Source organism: Amphiprion ocellaris, chromosome 12 (genome assembly GCF_022539595.1).
Source record: "Amphiprion ocellaris isolate individual 3 ecotype Okinawa chromosome 12, ASM2253959v1, whole genome shotgun sequence".
Lineage (NCBI taxonomy): Eukaryota > Metazoa > Chordata > Actinopteri > Pomacentridae > Amphiprion > Amphiprion ocellaris.
The window spans coordinates 20,062,462-20,084,526 of record NC_072777.1 but is presented as its reverse complement, the minus strand read 5'-3'; the positions used below and the strand labels follow the sequence as shown (position 1 = coordinate 20,084,526).

General features: G+C 38.8%; 1 long non-coding RNA gene across 2 annotated transcripts; it reads right to left on the bottom strand.

Moving 5' to 3' along the window:
• Positions 1-7,100: 7,100 nt before the first annotated feature.
• On the bottom strand, positions 7,101-15,964 carry LOC129350190 (uncharacterized). Of its 2 annotated transcripts, none has more exons than XR_008603519.1 (3): positions 15,130-15,964; positions 14,369-14,527; positions 7,101-7,608 (listed from the first exon to the last, which is right to left on the bottom strand). It is a non-coding gene; the product is annotated as an uncharacterized LOC129350190 (long non-coding RNA). The 2 variants fall into 2 exon arrangements; XR_008603518.1 differs by lacking the exon at positions 7,101-7,608 and adding an exon at positions 12,984-13,487 and having other exon boundaries at positions 15,130-15,962.
• Positions 15,965-22,065: the final 6,101 nt, after the last annotated feature.

Genomic DNA, 22,065 nt, shown 5'->3' with positions numbered 1-22,065 from the left:
ACATGGAAATCTTTCAGAATTTACAGCACATCTGTTGTTTTTAACTCATGTGTTGGTCAGCGTTGGTCCATGAGGGGATTGACAAATGCTGCAATGAAAACTGGATTAAAGAAATAAGAAAACCGAAATGAAAGCATAACTAAATTCAACTGAAAACAAGCTTCTAAGAAATACAGCCAAGTCCACACACACCTGGAAGCAGAGGGGCCACAGAGCACACTAGCTGCTGATTTGGTCCACTGGCAACGACGATCAGGCTAGCCTCGCTTTTAAGCTCCCTATTGATTGCATAGTGGCCATAGTTGCTGTTGGCCACTCCTTTTGCTCTTCAAGGTGTAACATGAAAAGAGAAAAAACACACAGAACCTACCTACACACATACAGCACTGAGGGCTGTAAAAATCAGACAATTTTGTGGTTATATAATTCACATTCTTGCAGTGCAGAGTCACAGCTTTTGATCTGGCCATGAAGTGACTGCTGGTTAACATTAAGTGTTAAAGGGCTGCTTTTCAAACACTGCTTCATATTTGTTCTGTTGTTTGACAACAGAAACAGATAAATATGTAAGTGAGAACAGCTTTTTGGGATTAATCCATCCAACCATTATCTATACATCGCTTAATCCTCATTAGAGTCACGGGGAGACTAGAGTCTGTCCCAGCTGACTTAGGGTGAACGCAGGGGACACCATCTATCACAGGACTACGCAGAGAGACGAACAATCACACTCACATTCACACTTACGAAGAATCACCAATTAACCTCAGCATGTTGGACTGTGGGAGGAAGACGGAGTACCCGGAGAAAACCCACACATGCACAGCAATGTTCCCTGTAATTTTTCATGAGTCTGAGCAAACACACAAACTCCCTGAGCGTTCCTTGGACCACTGTGAGCAACATCAGACGTGTGCACTGTGGTCACACCAGCATCACATCCATTCAAGTTACATGGTTCATTAAAAGAATCAAATTACAGCATTTACATTTCTGTTAAAACACTTTGTCAACAGGAGCCAGTTGAAGGCTGCAGTGATTTTAGTGACACTACAATGTATAAGAGTGAAGTTATTGAATATTTGTCTCTCTTTACTGTTGCAGCGGTTTTGCAAATTGCAGACGGACCCTGTTCACTCCATAGACACCAATGTTATTCCTGTAGCTTGAAAGACAGCTACTTTTGATAAAACTGGGCTTGTAGCACATTATCTGCCTTGCAACAATGGGAAAGAGGCACCGTTTATGTTTTGACAACCTATATCTAATGAGTTATTGATGCTGGAAGTCCGAATCTGTGAATATCTTTCCAACTTTACTGAACTTGGGGCCACTACCACCTAAGGAGTGATATATTTAATTTTGAAAAAAGCATTTAGCCATACTTAAAGCTTTAAGTGCTTTATTAACACGGACCTAAAAATTTTGTATTGTTTTATTATCACAGGTTCTGTCTGAAAAGAGGTGGCATCATTTTAAACAGTGAAATCAAACTAATAAAATGTAATGACCAACCAGTGAGCAATACTGGATTCTGCAAAAACATAAACAACTTTTTTAAAAATCTAAATCTTATCTTAACACAGTTAAGGTATTAACTTATTTTTGTGTGTATGCATGTATTTATTGATTTATTTAGTACTGTTAACATATCAGAGTTCTGAGTGAATTTTTCTTAAGATAGGCAAAGGCCATTTATTGATTACATATAGGCTGTTAAATGTTTATTAAAAACTAAAAAGCATTTAAAAAAAAAAAAAACAACTTAGGCATTTATTGAGTCACTAAAATACTGTAGAGTACAGACCACATCAGCATGATTATAAGCATCCTCTGGTAAATTAACAACCAGATACTGATGTCTCTCACCATATGGACTTCAGGAGATGATTAGATGATGATAAACTGTGACCTACTGGTTGGGTTCTCTCTGTTCTCATGTTTCTTACATGTTTGTCCCTGACAGCCAGGTCCTAATGTTTTTTGAGCAACACACCATACTATGACGTTTTTACAATGATGGTTCTACTATGGAACCAGTTTGACATGTTCAGGTGTTCTTTGTGTGAAAACTCAGAGATTTCAGGTATCAGAAGGTGGTTTTCAACTTTCTTTGTTAACTTTCTGCTTCAACTTTAAATTAAATTTCCTTCACTAACCCAGCCCTCTGGACTTCCAGTAAGCTGTGTTCCTATTGGCTGTCCAGGTGGCTGCTTGGTGTTATCAGGAACACCTGAGCAGCTCAGTGTCTTCCTGCTTTATTTAGCTGCAGACAAACATTTCCTCTGCTTCTGTTCACCAAAGAACCTGGTTTGGCTCTGTTGCTTTAGGTTGTTCTTTAGGCGTTGGCTTGCAGCTTCCAGCAGTAAAATCATCTTTAATGTGTTTCTTGGTGTGTTTTAGGGCTTTGTACTGGATAGTTGTCTTGGTAAATGTGGTTCTTTAGCCACAGTTAGCACATGGTGCTAATGTGTGCAGTGATTAGTGGATTTGGTGCAGCTGAGTTGTGTCTTTATCTTGGCTGTAGTGAGTCTTTAGAGGTTGTTGGTCAGACACATTCTGTATTCTTGTTTGTGAACCAGCGTTGGTTGTCCAGAAGGTAAGAGTTCCTGTCCTGATTCTCTGTTCTCAGAGGTTCTCTGGTAGGCTGCAGGAGACTTTAGTGTTTGGGTTGTGCTAGTTTGGTTTTTGTACGGTTTCATTTGGACGACTATCTTGAAGCCCCTCCATGTGGTTTAGTGAGGTTTTCTGCAACAGTTCTACAAAGTAACCTGCAGCAGAAGAGACTTGGAGAGTTTTTAGGAAGTTCTGGAGACCAGACTTTAGAGCAGCAGAAACATTTGTCAGCAGTTTGAGAAGGTGAGCTTCAGAGTAGAAATGAGACGGAAACCTTCTTGACCCGTGTGGTGAGGTCCTGTACCAAGAGTTTGAGCAGGTTGTGAAGAGTCTGTAGTTCTTTGGTATGAAAGCACAAAAAGAGTCGACTCATTAAAGGAGAAAACAGGAGATATTGTTGGTTCTTCTGTCGGCCTGCAGTTTCCAGTTTCCTTAGACTGAATATCAAGTTTATATTTTAAATGGTTTACCATGTGAGCCCAAGAAGACTTCAATAAACTCCCTCCATCCCCTGGACACAACATATTTTATTACCATGTTAAATCTTTTTTGTTTGTTTATTTTTGAGTTTTAATCATAGTTTTAGCATAGTTTTTTCTCTTTGCTTGTTTAGTTTTGTAATCTGTGTGAAAGGTGCGAAACAAATAAAGCTGAATTGATAAACTGAGTAACTGACTAACTCATGATTGTGACAACAGAAGTATTTTCATTGTGATTTAAGGGTTTATTTCATTTTTAAGGTTGGGGTTAAAATCTTGACAGGAAAAAAAAGATTAAAGAAATAAACTACAGTAAAAAAGCTATTAAATCAAAGGAAAAAAAACATTTAATAAAACTTTTAAAAAGAAAATTAAACATTAAATACAATTAAATGATATTAAACAGACTAAATATTTAATTAGATAATTAAACGGAAGATACAAAGCATGTAATTATGAAATTAAACAAAAAAATTTAAACAAAAATATTAAATATTAATATTTATATATTAATATAAATATATTAATATTTATATTAATAATAAATATTAAATTAGATTGTTAAACCTTTAAAAGTCAAAACATTTAATTAAAAAATTCAATGTTTAATTAGAAAATTAAATCTTGAAGACAATAAAACTTTAAATAGGAATTAAACAGAAAATACAATGAAGCATTAAAAAAGAAAATTAAACATTAAAAGGTAGTAAAACATTTAAAAAGAAAAACCTTAACAAAGATTTAATCGAAAAATTAAACATTGGGAAAGAAAATGAAATTTTTCAAACAAGCCGATAAAACATTTGAAAAAACAACAATTAAACATTAAAAAGACAAAACATTTCAAAATCAAATCAGACAGAACAGAATAAAAGGTGAGAAAAGAGCAAAACTAAACATTTAAGAAGAATCAAACTAAAGATAAAACCTTTGAAAAGACACCAGTTAAACTTTAGAAGATCAAATTAAACAGAAGAAACAATAACATGATCAAAAGAGCAAAAACAGATAAAGGTCTGAAAGTGTTTTCTAGTCTGAAATGAAAACATCAAGTTGTTTCTTCAAACATTTCCTCTTTCTATGTTCTTGGTTTGATTGTGGACAGATTTGCTAAGAACTCATTTAAGAAAACTGCTTTCCAGATAAAGTCTACTAGTAGTTGAAGGCATTGATCAGTCTAATGTTACCTTCTGATCTCCACAAACTTTACTGTTCAGTGAAGAGAATCAAAGTTTGTTGAGGATTTCTAAAAAACCCACAGGTGAAGGTCTGAGAAGAACTCAGATGGATGGTCTAAATGTGAAATCAAGACTCATGGTCACAAGTTTTAAGGCTTCTGTTAACCAGAAAGTTCAAACTAACAGAGAAGTACTGAGAAACTTTTAAAACTTCAGTCCTCAGAGTGTCTGAAGGTTCAAACTAACAGAGAACTACTCAGGAACTTAGAAGATTTCAGTCCTCAGACTGTCTGAAAGTTCAATCTAACAGGGAACTACTGTGGTACTTAGAAAATTTCAGCCCTCAGACTGTGTGAAAGCTCAGGTCCTGAGGACTCGGGAGGTCCGGAGGCTTTGGATAGTCTTGGAACTGAGGGTTCCACCCTCCAGCACAAAGGCTGAAGTCCAACCTCCTGAGAAAAACGGTCGAGTCGAGACTCGAGTTTAAAAAAAAACTCGAAAACGACAAAAAATAGATGATAAATGCGCAAAAAAAAGAAAAATTTGTATCTGAGCGAGTAGCTCAGGGGATAAGAAGACAGACTCCCAAGCGGAGAGTCGCAGGTTCAAGACCCAACACTGGCAATTTTCTTTCTTTGTCTTTGTCAGGATTTTGATAAAAGTTTAAGAAGGGTCTGGTCTTGAACCAGCGACCTGCAGCTCCATAGGCAAATCCTTAACTCACTGAGCTACAGATCAGATACAAAGAAATAAATTCGTCGTCCCTTTGGCATCGTAGTTCCTGAAGTGACCACATGGGCGGAGGCAAGGCGGAGTCTGGGTGGAGTCAGGGCGGAGAGTAGGCGGGGAGGTGGGTGGCGGCCTCCCCCCTCTACTCCCCCACCACCCACCACCACCCACCACACCTTCCCCCGCCCGACGAGTTCGAGTCTCCACGAGTTCTTCGAGTTTCGACAGGTTTTCCCGAGTTTCTGGAGTTTCCACCAGGTCGGAGGCAGAACAAGTTGTCATGAAGAGGTGTTGAAGTCGGCCAGGATGGAGTGACTTTTTACAGCGACTAGAAGGAAGACGACTAGAAGAGCAGGTCTTTAACCACCATCCATAAAATCCATGGAGTCGCTCCAGAGAAATGAAAGGTCAACTTTTATCAACCTCCATCCAGATGTTCAACTCGATATCTTTACTTTGAGATTTTTAGCACCACAAACCTTTAGTATCACACTTTATTATCCTTTATTAGGACTTTCATGGAATCCACCAGCAGATTTACTTTTTGTTGACAAACTTTATTCTTGTCGTCGTGGGACTGCAGTACTTAAAACTGTTCCTTCTATTTGACCTCATGTTTATTAGTTTTAGTGGAGAAAGTTTGAATCGTCAGTCTCTTAAAAACTAAATAATAAATTGGATTAGTCAAGAGGTTTAAATTTCTTACTTTGTCATATTTTAAATATGACAAAAAATATAAAAATAAAGCATTCTGAGACAAGTTGACCTGTAATTGGCATTATATAAATAAAATTGAATTAAAATTGTATGTATCTTGTAATGTTGGAGTAATTCAGCCATATATGTTGGAAAACACATTTTCTTTGTCCATTAATCTGTCGTTTTCTCCAGTAATTCATTTCTTGTTTTGGTTTATAAAATGTCAAGCCCAAATATATTCAGTTGACGGTCATAAAAACCAAAAAGATTTACATTCCTGATGCAGGAATCAGGCAGTTTTTCACTTTTTAATCTTAGTTTAGTCAGAAAGATAGTTGATGATGTGTGAATTGTTGCAGATTGTGAGCCATAAAAGGTTTTAGTCTTTGGGGCCGAGTGTCAATATTTAGAAACCAACATCAAACAGAACACTCAACAAAGGGAAATCCAACTTTTGCATGACAATGTCTAATTAAAGGACATTTATTTCCAACATAAATGTGTGATATTCATCCTCTGGAGCTTTCTCTTCACATCATCTTCCACCTGGACTGGTTTGGTCGGGAGCATGTGCAACAAACATTTGAAAAACTGCACTTTAACATCAATGAATGACACTGAAGTTTAATCTCTACATAAATGAGACTGAGTCTGGATGTGCTGCTCTGTCATTAACTCCTAAGTTTAGGGAAAGTTCAAACAAAAGACGACAGTTCAGAGAAGACTTGAGAATGAGCTTATTTTGAACAAACATCTCAGACTTGCTGAGCTTCAGCACCTACAGCAAGATAATTTAACAAGCAACTCAAGAGATCCAGAAGTTGGAGAGAGTTAGCTTTAGCTGAGCCAAAGAAAATGTGGGACGCTAACCTAGCAAACATTTCAGACTTTTCTCTGTGAATTCTGAGAAATTATTTACTATTTAATGACAGAGCTACACATCTTAACTCAGTCTCATTAAAACAGACTCTAATTCAGTGTCATCCATCCATATTAAAGTGCAGTTACCCAAAATGTTTGTTGCATGAGCTCCAACAAAACCTGTCCAGGTAGAAGGCCACTTTGACAAACAGGAAGTGGAAGATTCCAAGCAGATTTATAGAAGGGGGAACCGGACTGTACTAAGTGTCGTCGAGTATAGAGGGGTGTTTTGTGGGTTTTTAAGGCTGATAATGATTATTAGTGAGACATTTGCAGTAGATATTCATTTGCAGTAAATGAAAGTATTTAAAATCTTGAGTTAAACTTAGAAGAACACAAACTAACAGAAAACGTTGTTGATATGTTTTTGTTTTGTTTACAGATGTTAAGTTAAAGGAGTTTTATTCGTGACGTATAACCAATCAAATCACTCCAGAAGACAGAGCGACTACAAGTAGATAAAGGTTCAGAGCCAAAGTAGCACCATTTTTAAATGTATTTATTACCGTAAATCAGTAAAAAATAAAATACTGATAATCAGTAAATCAGTCAGCCCACAATTACTACAATTCTACAATGTATGTCTCTTTCCTTTGACTTGTTATTTGTACAATATACGATGTATATGATGGTGTTTTTTCATACCAAAGACTATACTATGATGTTTTCTAAGAGACATACTATCCTATTCTGGTTGTTCTGGCTCTGGGCCGCTGCACTCCTCCTCTGTTGTTTTCTGGATTGTACTCAGCTGCATGCCTTCGTCCACCCGGCCTCCGTTGACTCGTCCCGCCTGCCGTCTCTGGAGCTGAAGCTGGATTGGAACAGACCAAAGTACAGTCCAATCACGATGCCAGCTGCCTCTCAAAAGGCTCCTTCATCTGGCAGGTGGCGGCACTTCTTCTGAGGGGAAGCTGAGCTGGCCCAGCAGAACTTTGGAGATGTGTTCCAGTGGTTGGTGGATGTGTAGGGAGATAGAGAGGGACCTTTGAATTGTTCAGAAAGGAAAACAGGGAACCCATTGGTAATTTTAGTTTAGGGTGCTACTGCGGTGTGTTTTTGGGTTTTAAGAGGTGAACAGGAAGAGTTTTTTCGTACTGATTATCTTTTACTTTGTTCCTGGTTGGAATGCCCATCAATGTCAACATGAAGTTCACTTTTAGTTCTGTTTATTTATTTTTATTTTACTAACACCCATTTGTTTTTAACCCCCTCACATGTTGTGTTGTTGTAAACTTACTCTTTCAAATAAATTCTCGTCTAACCCTCTGGAAACCAGCGTTTGGACTGTTTTTGTGTTGCTCCTCACCTACTTCAGACAGCCGGGACAAACAACATTTTGTGAACTAAAGGCTTTTCTATGACATTTTTAGAGCGACATGCTATACTATGATGTTTGTTGGGCGACACGCTATACTATAGGCTTTTTTAATTGACATTGGTGTTATCAGGAACACCTGAGCAGCTCAGTGTCTTCCTGCTTTGTTTAGCTGCAGACAAACATTTCCTCTGTTTCTCTTCACCACTTAACCGGGTTTGGCTTCTTTGCTTTAGTTTGTTCTTTAGGCGTTGGCTTGCAGTTTCCAGCAGTAAAATAGACTTTAATGTGTTTCTTGGTGTGCTTTAGGGCTTTGTACTGGATAGTTGTCTTGGTAAATGTGGTTCTTTAGCCACAGTTGGCACATGGTGCTAATGTGTGCAGTGATTAGTGGATTTGGTGCAGCTGGGTTGTGTCTTTGTCTTGGCTGTAGTGAGTCTTTAGAGGTTTTTGGTCAGACACATTCTGTATTCTTGTTTGTGAACCAACGTTGGTTGTCCAGAAGGTAAGAGTTCCTGTCCTGATTCTCTGTTCTCAGAGGTTCTCTGGTAGGCTGCAGGAGACTTTAGTGTTTGGGTTGTGCTAGTTTGGTTTTTGTATGGTTTCATTTGGATGACTATCTTGAGGCCGCTCCATGTGGTTTAGTGAGGTTTTCTGCAACAGTTCTACAAAGCAACCTGCAGCAGAAGAGACTTTGAGAGTTTTTAGGAAGTTCTGGAGACCAGACTTTAGAGCAGCAGAAACATTTGTCAGCAGTTTGAGCAGGAGAAGGTGAGCTTCAGAGTAGAAATGAGACAGAAACCTTCTTGACCCGTGTGGTGAGGTCCTGTACCAAGAGTTTGAGCAGGTTATGAAGAATCTGTAGTTCTTTGGTCTGAAAGCACAAGAAGAGTCGACTCATTAAAGGAGAAAACAGGAGATATTGTTGGTTCTTCTGTCGCTCTGCAGTTTCCTTAGACTGAATATCAAGTTTATATTTTAAATGATTTACCATGTGAGCCCAAGAAGACTTCAATAAACTCCCTCCATCCCCTGGACACAACATATTTCATTACCATGTTAAATCTTTTTTTTAAAAATGTTTTTGAGTTTTAATCATAGTTTTAGCATAGTTTTTTCTCTTTGCTTGTTTAGTTTTGTAATCTGTGTAAAAGGTGCTAAACAAATAAAGCTGAATTGATAAACTGAGTAACTGACTAACTCATGATTGTGACAACAGAAGTATTTTCATTGTGATTTAAGGGTTTATTTCATTTTAAAGGTTGGGGTTAAAATCTTGACAGAAAAAAAAGATTAAAGAAATAAACTACAGTAAAAAAGCTATTAAATCAAAGGAAAAAAACATTTAATAAAACTTTTAAAAAGAAAATTAAACATTAAATACAATTAAATGATATTAAACAGACAAAATATTTAATTAGATAATTAAACGGAAGATACAAAGCATGTAATTATGAAATTAAACAAAAATTTTTAAACAAAAATATTAAACATTAAAGATGAAATATTTTAGATAATTAAGCATTTAAAAAATACAATTAAAGAAGAATATTACACATTTAGAAAAATACAAAACATTTAATTAGATTGTTAAACCTTTAAAAGTCAAAACATTTAATTAAAAAATTAAATGTTTAATTAGAAAATTAAATCTTAAAGACAATAAAACTTTAAATAGGAATTAAACAGAAAATACAATGAAGCATTAAAAAAGAAAATTAGACATTAAAAGGTAGTAAAACATTTAAAAAGAAAAACCTTAACAAAGATTTAATCGAAAAATTAAACATTGGGAAAGAAAAGGAAATTTTTCAAACAAGCCGATAAAACATTTGAAAAAACAACAATTAAACATTAAAAAGACAAAACATTTCAAAATCAAATCAGACATTAGAACAGAATAAAATGTGAGAAAAGAGCAAAACTAAACATTTAAGAAGAATCAAACTAAAGATAAAACCTTTGAAAAGACACCAGTTAAACTTTAGAAGATCAAATTAAACAGAAGAAACAATAAAATGATCAAAAGAGCAAAAACAGATAAAGGTCTGAAAGTGTTTTCTAGTCTGAAATGAAAACATCAAGTTGTTTCTTCAAACATTTCCTCTTTCTATGTTCTTGGTTTGATTGTGGACAGATTAGCTAAGAACTCATTTCAGAAAACTGCTTTCCAGATAAAGTCTACTAGTAGTTGAAGGCATTGATCAATCTAATGTTACCTTCTGATCTCCACAAACTTTACTGTTCAGTGAAGAGAATCAAAGTTTGTTGAGGATTTCTAAAAAACCCACAGGTGAAGGTCTGAGAAGAACTCAGATGGATGGTCTAAATGTGAAATCAAGACTCATGGTCACAAGTTTTAAGGCTTCTGTTAACCAGAAAGTTCAAACTAACAGAGAAGTACTGAGAAACTTTTAAAACTTCAGTCCTCAGAGTGTCTGAAGGTTCAAACTAACAGAGAACTACTCAGGAACTTAGAAGATTTCAGTCCTTGGACTGTCTGAAAGTTAAATCTAACAGAGAACTACTGTGGGACTTAGAAAATTTCAGCCCTCAGACTGTGTGAAAGCTCAGGTCCTGAGGACTCGGGAGGTCCGGAGGCTTTGGATAGTCTTGGAACTGAGGGTTCCACCCTCCAGCACAAAGGCTGAAGTCCAACCTCCTGAGAAAAACGGTCGAGTCGAGACTCGAGTTAAAAAAAAACTCGAAAACGACAAAAAATAGATGATAAATGCGCAAAAAAAAGAAAAGTTTGTATCTGAGCGAGTAGCTCAGGGGATAAGAAGACAGACTCCCAAGCGGAGGGTCGCAGGTTCAAGACCCAACACTGGCAATTTTCTTTCTTTGTCTTTGTCAGGATTTTGATAAAAGTATAAGAAGGGTCTGGTCTTGAACCAGCGACCTGCAGCTCCATAGGCAAATCCTTAACTCACTGAGCTACAGATCAGATAAAAAGAAATAAATTCGTCGTCCCTTTGGCATCGTAGTTCCTGAAGTGACCACATGGGTGGAGGCAAGGCGGAGTCTGGGTGGAGTCAGGGCGGAGAGTAGGCGGGGAGGTGGGTGGCGGCCTCCCCCCTCTACTCCCCCACCACCCACCACACCTTCCCCCGCCCGACGAGTTCTTCGAGTCTCCACGAGTTCTTCGAGTCTCGACAGGTTTTCCCGAGTTTCTGGAGTTTCCACCAGGTCGGAGGCAGAACAAGTTGTCATGAAGAGGCGTTGAAGTCGGCCAGGATGGACTGACTTTTTACAGCGACTAGAAGGAAGACCACTAGAAGAGCAGGTCTTTAACCACCATCCATAAAATCCATGGAGTCGCTCCAGAGAAATGAAAGGTCAACTTTTATCAACCTCCATCCACATGTTCAACTTCATATCTTTACTTGGAGATTTTTAGCACCACAAACCTTTAGTATCACACTTTATTATCCTTTATTAGGACTTTCATGGAATCCACCAGCAGATTTAGTTTTTGTTGAGAATCTTTATTCTTGTCATTGTGGGACTGCAGTATTTAAAACTGTTCCTTCTATTTGACCTCATGTTTATTAGTTTTAGTGGGGAAAGTTTGAATCGTCAGTTAGTCTCTTAAAAACTAAATAATAAATTGGATTAGTCAAGAGGTTTAAATTTCTTACTTTGTCATATTTTAAATATGACAAAAAATATAAAAATAAAGCATCCTGAAACAAGTTGACCTGTAATTGGCATTATATAAATAAAATTGAATTAAAATTGTATGTATCTTGTAATGTTGGAGTAATTCAGCCATATATGTTGGAAAACACATTTTCTTTGTCCATTAATCTGTCATTTTCTCCAGTAATTCATTTCTTGTTTTGGTTTATAAAATGTCAAGCCCAAATATATTCAGTTTACGGTAATAAAAACCAAAAAGATTTACATTCCTGATGCAGGAATCAGGCAGTTTTTCACTTTTTATCTTAGTTTAGTCAGAAAGATAGTTGATAATGTGTGAATTGTTGCAGATTGTGAGCCGTAAAAGGTTTTAATCTTTGGGGCCGAGTGTCAAAAAATATTTAGAAACCAACATCAAACAAAACACTCAACAAAGGGAAATCCAACTTTTGCATGACAATGTCTAATTAAAGGACATTTATTTCCAACGTAAATGTGTGATATTCATCCTCTGGAGCTTTCTCTTCACATCGTCTTCCACCTGGACTGGTTTGGTCGGGAGCATGTGCAACAAACATTTGAAAAACTGCACTTTAACATCAATGAATGACACTGAAGTTTAATCTCTACATAAATGAGACCGAGTCTGGATGTGCTGCTCTGTCATTAACTCCTAAGTTTAGGGAAAGTTAAAACAAAAGACGACAGTTCAGAGAAGACTTGAGAATGAGCTTATTTTGAACAAACATCTCAGACTTGCTGAGCTTCAGCACCTCTAGCATGATATTTTAACAACAAGCAACTCAAGAGATCCAGAAGTTGGAGAGAGTTAGCTTTAGCTGAGCCAAAGAACATGTGGGACGCTAACCTAGCAAACATTTCAGACTTTTCTCTGTGAATTCTGAGAAATAATTTACTATTTAATGACAGAGCTACACATCTTAACTCAGTCTCATTAAAACAGACTCTAATTCAGTGTCATCCATCCATATTAAAGTGCAGTTACCCAAAATGTTTGTTGCATGAGCTCCAACAAAACCTGTCCAGGTGGAAGGCCACTTTGAAAAACAGGAAGTGGAAGATTCCAAGCAGATTTATAGAAGGGGGAACCGGACTGTACTAAGTGTCGTCGAGTATAGAGGGGTGTTTTGTGGGTTTTTAAGGCTGATAATGATTATTAGTGAGACATTTGGAGTAGATATTCATTTGCAGTAAATGAAAGTATTTAAAATCTTGAGTTAAACTTAGAAGAACACAAACTAACAGAAAACGTTGTTGATATGTTTTTGTTTTGTTTACAGATGTTAAGTTAAAGGAGTTTTATTCGTGACGTATAACCAATCAAATCACTCCAGAAGACAGAGCGACCACAGGTAGATAAAGGTTCAGAGCCAAAGTAGCACCATTTTTAAATGTATTTATTACCGTAAATCAGTAAAAAATAAAATACTGATAATCAGTAAATCAGTCAGCCCACAATTACTACAATTCTACAATGTATGTCTCTTTCCTTTGACTTGTTATTTGTACAATATACGATGTATATGATGGCGTTTTTTCATACCAAAGACTATACTATGATGTTTTCTAAGATACATACGATGCTACTCTGTTTATTCTGGCCCTGTGTCGCTGCACTCCTCCTATGTTGTTTTCTGGATTGTACTCAACTGCATGCCTTCGTCCACCCGGCCTCCGTTGACTCGTCCCGCCTGCCGTCTCTGGAGCTGAAGCTGGATTGGAACAGACCAAAGTACAGTCCAATCACGATGCCAGCTGCCTCTCAAAAGGCTCCTTCATCTGGCAGGTGGCGGCACTTCTTCTGAGGGGAAGCTGAGCTGGCCCGGCAGAACTTTGGAGATGTGTTCCAGTGGTTGGTGGATGTGTGGGGAGATAGAGAGGGACCTTTGAATTGTTCACAAAGGAAAACAGGAAACCCATTGGTAGTTTTAGTTTAGGGTGCTACTGCGGTGTGTTTTTGGGTTTTAAGAGGTGAACAGGAAGAGTTGTTTTTTCGTACTGATTATCTTTTACTTTGTTCCTGGTTGGAATGCCCATCAATGTCAACATGAAGTTCACTTTTAGTTCTGTTTATTTATTTTTATTTTACTAACACCCATTTGTTTTTAACCCCCTCACATGTTGTGTTGTTGTAAACTTACTCTTTCAAATAAATTCTCGTCTAACCCTCTGGAAACCAGCGTTTGGACTGTTTTTGTGTTGCTCCTCACCTACTTCAGACAGCCGGGACAAACAACATTTTGTGAACTAAAGGCTTTTCTATGACATTTTTAGAGCGACATGCTATACTATGATGTTTGTTGGGCGACACGCTATACTATAGGCTTTTTTAATTGACATATTACTGTGACTTTTTTTTTTTTTTTAAAGCAACATATAAGAATTCGAACAGTTTTAAAAGTTACTATACTTTTACTTGTGCAATAAAATTATTATTCTATGGCATTTTTTAGATGACATATTATACTCTGATGTTTTCTTGCATTAAATACTATTTTGACAATATACTGCACTATGACATTTTTTGAACCACATATCATACATGACAATTTTAGGTGACATCCTAATACTATGAACTACAAGCCAAACTATGTTATTCTTGAGTAAAGCATACTATACTTTGACATTTTCTGAACTACATCCTATACTATGGCGTTATACACAGAGTGCTTTGGTTACATGTTGATTTATAATCTAGATTTTTTTCTGTTTTGTTTTTTGATGGGATTACCACAGACCTGACCGTGAACACCGTTGACACCCACCTCAGGGAGACGCTGGCTAAGATCTCAAGGCTGCTTGGTCGTGGTCTTTCTGGCACGTACTCTTCCAAGATGAGCCAGGAAGTTTAACACTGATGGAATGACACCAGGTCTAAGCCGACAAACTTCCAATTCCTCCTCAACCCATAGTCTCTGGGAAACCTACATGGAGTAAGAAAAGTAGACAGAGAAGTAATTACGTCTGTAGACAACATATTAAAAAGAAATCATGCTAATAAATTAAGTACAAAGAACCGAATTCGCCAATATACTGGAGACCAGAGCTATTTAATTTGATAAGTATAACCTTGTTTAGTAACATTTCAATTATTTGAGAGCAGTCCTAAAGAACTGCCTGTAATCCCAATCATAAAATGAGTTTGGAGGAAGAACATAGACGGTAATCTGGATATACATGAGTTAGGCTTTATAACTACTATTGGTAGTATTGGCTGGTAGTAATAGCAATGTGACTATTAACTACTGCTGCTGATACTGGCACTGCTACTACAACTTGTCATACTATTACAAATGCTGATACTACTTCTACGACTCTAACATATACTACTACTGCTGCTTGTACTTTTAGTATTACTACTACTGCTTGTACAACTATACTACAGCTACTATTAATCGTCTGATATTTGGTTGTCAAGCTGCTAGCTCGCCTTAGTGTTTTGCTAGTGGCTAACTAGTTAGCTCTCATAGACTGGAAGCGCTCAACAAGATTTCATAATGAAAAAAGAGCCAAAAACTATTCTTACCTATGAAAAGTCATTCCAAGTTTCCTTGTCTCAATCGTACGACGTAGTGTGTAATTGTATGCAGCACAGTGAGCCGGCATACTTGTTTCCGTTTTCATGCCGTCTACATCAACGGAATGCACTGAAACTTTGCCCCCACTAGCTTAGCCTCACCGTAGCACGCAGCTCAAAGGGGCGTGTCCTATCTACTCATTCATATCTAACGGTGACTGCACATAAGGACGCCTGACGTTGATTAGCTGCGTAAATACCATTATATACAGTCTATGGTAAATACGTATGTGAATCGCATCATTGGCTGCAGCAGCCAGTCACCGGTCACTCACTGACTCACACTGAAAAATAGCACAGAATGAATTGTTACGTGTTTATTTTATTTACAGTTTAGGTTGGATTATTTTTTTTTGTGCGCAGTGCACATTTTCTGTGCGCGGAGACCGTGTCAGCAGTGCGCAATTGCGCACGCGCGCAGCTTAGAGGGAACAGCGATGCACAGGGAGAACATGCAAACTCCATGCAGAAAGATCCCAGATCCAGGCCGGGACATGAACTGGGGATCTTCTAGCTACAAGGTGACAGTGCTAACCACTGAGGCACTGTGCGTCCCTCTTTGTGGGATTCAGTTGTGTTAAGATACAGTATATGTGAGCACAGAGAGCAGGAAAGAAGTAAACAGATGTAAACACCTGCTGAGTTATGTTGAAGCACAACAACACAGTAACACACCCAGTCCCTGTTTATTGGTTGCAAAAATTTCTACCATTTCTGAATAAAGCTCACCTTTACACTTTCCACAGAGCTATGACGTGGGCATACTAACATCTCTGCTAAAGATAGCCACATGTTGTCAGAGGTTATTTGTGCAGCAGTAGACTGCGTGATACCCGTCAACGATTGCTGGATAATGTATTCAATGGAGGAAAATAAAATGCGACTGGAGACGTCTTGCTTTGCAGAACTGAGAGAGATCTTTTATTGGTCAAGCAATATAAATAGACTTCGGAAAAATCGGAAGTTGGGACTTGCCCTTCAAAATAAAACTGAAAATAATTGAGAGCATAAATATATCGGTCAACACCCCCACTTGCTCTCACATTATTGGCATCTTTATACATTTTACAACAAATAATATTCTCATGACCCAAATAAAAACTTTGAAAAATTCAACAACTTAAATTGTGATGCAGGCTTCGTCAGGATATCTGCCAGCATCTCCTGTGATGGACAATACTTCAGGACTACTTTTCCATCATTTATAGTAGACCGAATGAAATGATATTTGATATCAATGTGTTTGCACCTCTGTCTGTTTACAGGATTTTTTGCTAGAGCTATAGTACCCTGGTTATCCTCAAAAACTTTAGCAGGTGTATGTACACATGAATCAATACCATCCAGTAGTTGGGTCAAATATAAACACTCCTGAATGGTTGCAGCTAGTGCCATATATTCAGCCTCACAAGTTGATAATGCTACCGTTTGTTGCTTTTTGGTCTTCCATGACACTACAGGCCCACTTTCATTTAGACATACACAATATCCTGTTGTGCTGCGTCTATCAGTAATATCTGCTGCCCAGTCAGCATCACTGTAGGCTTGTACCTCTAGTTTGTCACATTTTCGGTAACATAATTCTTTGTCTGTACTTCCTTTCAGATATCTCAGTACATGTTTGGCTGTAACCAAATGCTCTTCTGTGGGATTCGTAAATGACTGAGATAACCTACTAACAACAAAACTTAAATCAGGCCTTGTGCACATGGACAAATAAATGTAACTTCCAACCATTTCTCTGTATTTCTCGACATCATTTAGTGGATTGGCATTTCCTGAGTGATCGAGCTTTTGTTCACATGGTGTTTTCCTGGGTTTACAATCCTCCATGTTAAACCTCACCAGTAACTTTTCCACATATTTTCTTTGTGACATCTTAATACAGTCCTCTGACTGCTCAAAATCAATACCCAGAAAATATTTCAATTTGCCCAAATCCTTCATTTTAAATCTAGCTGTAAGCATGATTTTCACCTTTTTCATTAATTTCTCATTACTCGCAGCTATGATTAAATCATCAACCCATATTATTATGATGACTTTGTCATTTTCATTTTCGTTCACATATACACAATGATCTGATTCATTTTGAATGAAGTTGTTGTCAATCAGGTAAGAATGTAGCATAAGATTCCAATTACGACCCGACTGTTTAAGGCCGTACAGTGACTTTTTGAGTTTACACACAAGCTTATGTTCTGTATTTGCTACTTCATACCCTTCTGGTTGTTCTACATAGAGCTCACAATCTATGGGCGCATGAAGATAGGCTGTTTTCACATCCATTTGGTGTAATAGCAAATTTTCCTGAACTGCTTTTTGCATTAACACCCTCACACTCGTCATATTTGCTGTTGGTGAAAATGTTTCATCAAAATCTATGCCCTGCTTTTGACTGTAGCCCTTGGCAACGTAACGAGCCTTATATTTGTCTGTGCCATCTTCATTTCTTTTTAATGCATAAACCCACCTTCCCCCCACTGCACACTTGCCTAGGGGTAGCTCTGTTAGGGTAAATGTATTGTTCTCTCTCAATGACTCCATTTCTTCATCCATAGCTTGGGTCCATTTTTCAGAATTAATTGAACTTTTTGCCTCTTTAAATGATTGTGGTACACCACACGCCAGTCTGTAACAGTAGTCAATGTTAGTAAGCACTTGGTCATCATCAGTACTAACTTCAGTCACATAGTCATTTAGGTAACTGGGTTTCTTTTTGGTCCTAGTCGATCGTCTCAAAGATTCAGCACTGCTTGGCTGTGCCACACTGTCAGATAAAGAGCTGTCTATTTCTGGGTCATCCTGCATTTTTTTCTTTTGTAATTGGCCTTCTGTTTGATCTCCCAGAGTCTAAATAATCATCTTCATCCTGGTCCGAGTTCATTTCTGTCTGTGTTTGAGACACTGGAGATTGTTTTGTCACAAATTTTAACAATCTGTGTTTTGACACTTTTTCACTCTCTGGATAATAGACAAAATAAGCTGGACTATTTTTATCATATCCAATGAAAACTCCTTTCTCACTTCTTGCGTCAAGTTTCTTTTTGTCGTGCTTGTGTGCATAGCACACTGCACCAAACTTTTGCATTTGTGACATATTTGGTTTCTTTCCTGTTAACATAAAGTAAGCTGTCTGTTTTGTCCGATTGTTGAAACATCGGTTCCTGACCACTGCTGCTGTCTGCACTGCGTAGGTCCACAAAGTTTTGGGTAGGTGGCTTCCCAGTAACATACACCTAGCCATGTCAAATAAAGTCCTCCAGCTTCTCTCGGCTGTGCCGTTTTGGTGTGGTGAGTATGGTGCTGATGTTTCATGTCTAATGCCCTGTTTACGCATTAATTTTTGGTATTCTTTGGACATAAACTCAGTACCATTGTCAGATCTCATACACCTGACCTTCCCATAGGGGGCGATGTCTGCCAAGAATTTTTCTGTGGCACTCACTGTATCACTCTTTTGTTTTAGAAAATAAACAAAAATTGTGCTGGAATAATCATCAGTGAACGATAATGAAAATCTGTGTCCATCTATAGAAATGGGATCTATTGGCCCTGCCAAATCTGTGTGCACTAAACCAAACACCTCTTTTGCTCTTGCATCAGGCTCCCTGTTTCTGGTTTGCACAAACTTTCCTTGAATGCACACTTCACATGGTGATACAGGTTCTTCTGTTTTTCCCTTGATTGTCATACCATCAACCACTTTTGTCAATTTCTTAACATCACTGAAATTACAATGACCAAGAATTTCGTGCCAGGTCTGTAAATCAAAACACCCTTTGCATTGATCATTACCTCCGTCTGCTGTGGACAGGTAGAAAAGCTTATTAAACACATTTATAGGAAACACAGTACCATCATTCATTTTAACCATATCTCCTCCCTCATTGAAGATCACCGCTGCTCCACTTGCTGTGGCCGCCTTCACAGAGAAGATGTCCTGTGGATATGATGGGATGAACAGCGCGCCCCTCAGCGTTGCTCTGTGCTGACGTCCTCTGCTGTCGATGAGGGTCACCTCTGCATCTCCCCGCCGCTTCGCCACGCCTTGACACTGGGTCCCGTCTGCGAGCTCAACACAGTGTGTGTCAGCTCTGAAGGTCTCGTCGAAGCTCTTGAACCTTGCCTCGTCGGTGATGATGTGGGAAGTAGCGCCGGTGTCCACCATTAGGCCTTTCATCTTCACGCCGCGGCCTGGACTGATGTCTGCTCCCCGATCTTTGGTCAAGAAGGCATATGACGTGCCCTCTCCCTCTGCAGCTTGTCTGGCATGTTCATTCTTTGGTCGACGCCTGCAGTTTGCGTCTCTGTGCGTCGAGCTCTTGCAAAAACTGCACCACTGCTTTCTCAGACATGCCCTGGCTTTGTGCCCTTTAACACCGCACTTAAAGCACACAATGTCCGCCATTTTGTTTTTGTCCTCGACCCTTTGAGTGGCATGCCCCTTCACGTTCACCTTCATAACATTATCGGACACTTGAGCGCAGAGTTTTTCAGTGTCCTCATATGAACGCAGTCTTGTTTTAAATTCTGCAAATTTGAGCTTTTCCTCACTTTGGGTCACATGAACTGCAAATGGCTTGAATGATTCTGGAAGCCCTTTAAGCACCATTGCTATGAGTAAATCGTCACTCATAATTTCCTCTGCATTTCTTAGAGCCGTGATTATTGTCTCTGCCCTAATCACAAAGTCTGTCACGCTTTCATTGCTCCCCTTCTGCAGGTTTGTCAGTTCAGTATACAGGTTAATAATTCGTGGCTTCCCTTTACCTGCATAATATTCACGGAGCATCTTCAGGGCTTTTCTCCCATCATCTGCAGCTTCACGCATGACCAGGCCTAGACTTTTGTCGTCTAAAAACTGTATCAGCTCTGCATACGCCATTTCGTTCTGCTCCTTGTCCTTCGCCTCCTCCTCGTCATCGTCAAATTCTGTATTTTCGTTCAGAATTGTCTCTTTGAGCCCCTGCAGCCGCATGTAGGCCAATAATTTCGTCTCCCACAGCTCATACTGCTTCTCATCTCCATTGAAAGCAAGCCTTGACCACCTGCTTGAGCGCTCCATTGCTCGCTAGTTAGCTCCAGGTGTTAGCAGTAGCGCACGAGGTAGCACTGTTAGCTAATTAGGCTAACCTGTCAGCCGTAGCTCTTCGCCGAGTTCGCTCTTCTCAGCGGCTCCAAACTGTCTTCAGCCGTCCGTGGGGTTCTCTGGGCCCATAACCTGTTGTCAGAGGTTATTTGTGCAGCAGTAGACTGCGTGATACCCGTCAACGATTGCTGGATAATGTATTCAATGGAGGAAAATAAAATGCGACTGGAGACGTCTTGCTTTGCAGAACTGAGAGAGATCTTTTATTGGTCAAGCAATATAAATAGACTTCGGAAAAATCGGAAGTTGGGACTTGCCCTTCAAAATAAAACTGAAAATAATTGAGAGCATAAATATATCGGTCAACACCACATTAGCCACACAATGAATTGACAAGGATTTCCCGTTTTTGTGCCCTAACCCTTTTTACCATCAGTAATAGAAGCAATCCACTGAATCTTCAGTTCCTCAGATGCTGGGAGTGCATGAAGACTCTCGTGTTCACTCTTGTTTTCACTCAATGAAGTGTTTCACCATATGGGACCTTTAAACTTCAGGAATCAAACTAGGTAACACTCAGGCCCTCTAACCTGCATAAGTCTCTGAATACACAACAGTCAGGCCACACCACCCACCACCACAAGTAAATTCTCAACCTGTGGGAAACACTGAGATATGGTAAAGCATTAAAAATTTATTGCCAAGGATGTGGCCAAAGTATGGCTGGGAACAGTGCTTTTGCTGTTGCTGTATCAATCTTCTGAAAATAAATGTTATGTTTTGTTTTTTTAAAAAGCACAATGTCTCTGTTACGGCCGCCGGTGGCTGTGCGTTTGGAACCATGATTGATTACACCTGGCCGAAGACTGAGCCCCAGATCTCACCTGGCCTGGTTCACCATACCTCCCGACCCACCGGATTGGTCTGCCACCACAACTCCTCCTACCATAAGTCTCCAGCAATCACCACACATGAGTACATCTACAACCAGAACTCTCAGTCTTGGCGGCTGGTTTGTTGTAACCCGTTCACCATGGTGCCTCTTTGGGATTTGTGTGTTCTGATATGGTACATTGGTTTCATAGTCACTGAGGAGTGACTACAGACGTTTAGAGCTTCTGTTGGCGGCTGCTAATTCGGTGTGGAGACTGTGGCTCCTGTTCAGGAAGCTATTGATAACGTCAGTCTCTGCATAGTGTATTAAATGTGTGTGTTCTGAGGCACAAGGTTTGTTTAGTTAGTTCTGTGCACTGTTTGTATCAGTTTCAGTTGTTTGTGGTGGGTGTTGCTATTGTGATTCGGTTTGGCTAGGGAGTATAGTTGTTTGTGTTTTACTAGATTAAATACTGTTTGTTTTTATTTTGTTCTTTGATTTGGCAACACCCACCAGCCTTGTTTTGCTTTGTTTGACCACTTTTATGTTGACTTTTCTACTGAGCTGCAAATTCCTTTACCTGAACCAATGACGTGGTTATTTTTGGTACATCCAGCTGACCCTAGAGATTGGATCGGAACAGTCTCCATAAATGTGTGCTGTGGTGTGATGTATGCTGCCAACAGAGCAGTGTCATGAAGAACCTAAAAGAGAAGCCCAGGTGCTTTTTACAGAAGCTCCTGGGATTACTTGGATGCTTGAGAATCCAGCACAATTGTGCACCTATATTGAAAAGTTAGTCTGGAAACCCTGGCATCCAAGTTTTGTTCAGGCCAAAATCATTAATGTGCAATCTCAACCTGAGCTAAAAGAAGACATGATAATTTTAGCCCATGGTTTGGATTCATTCACTGACAGG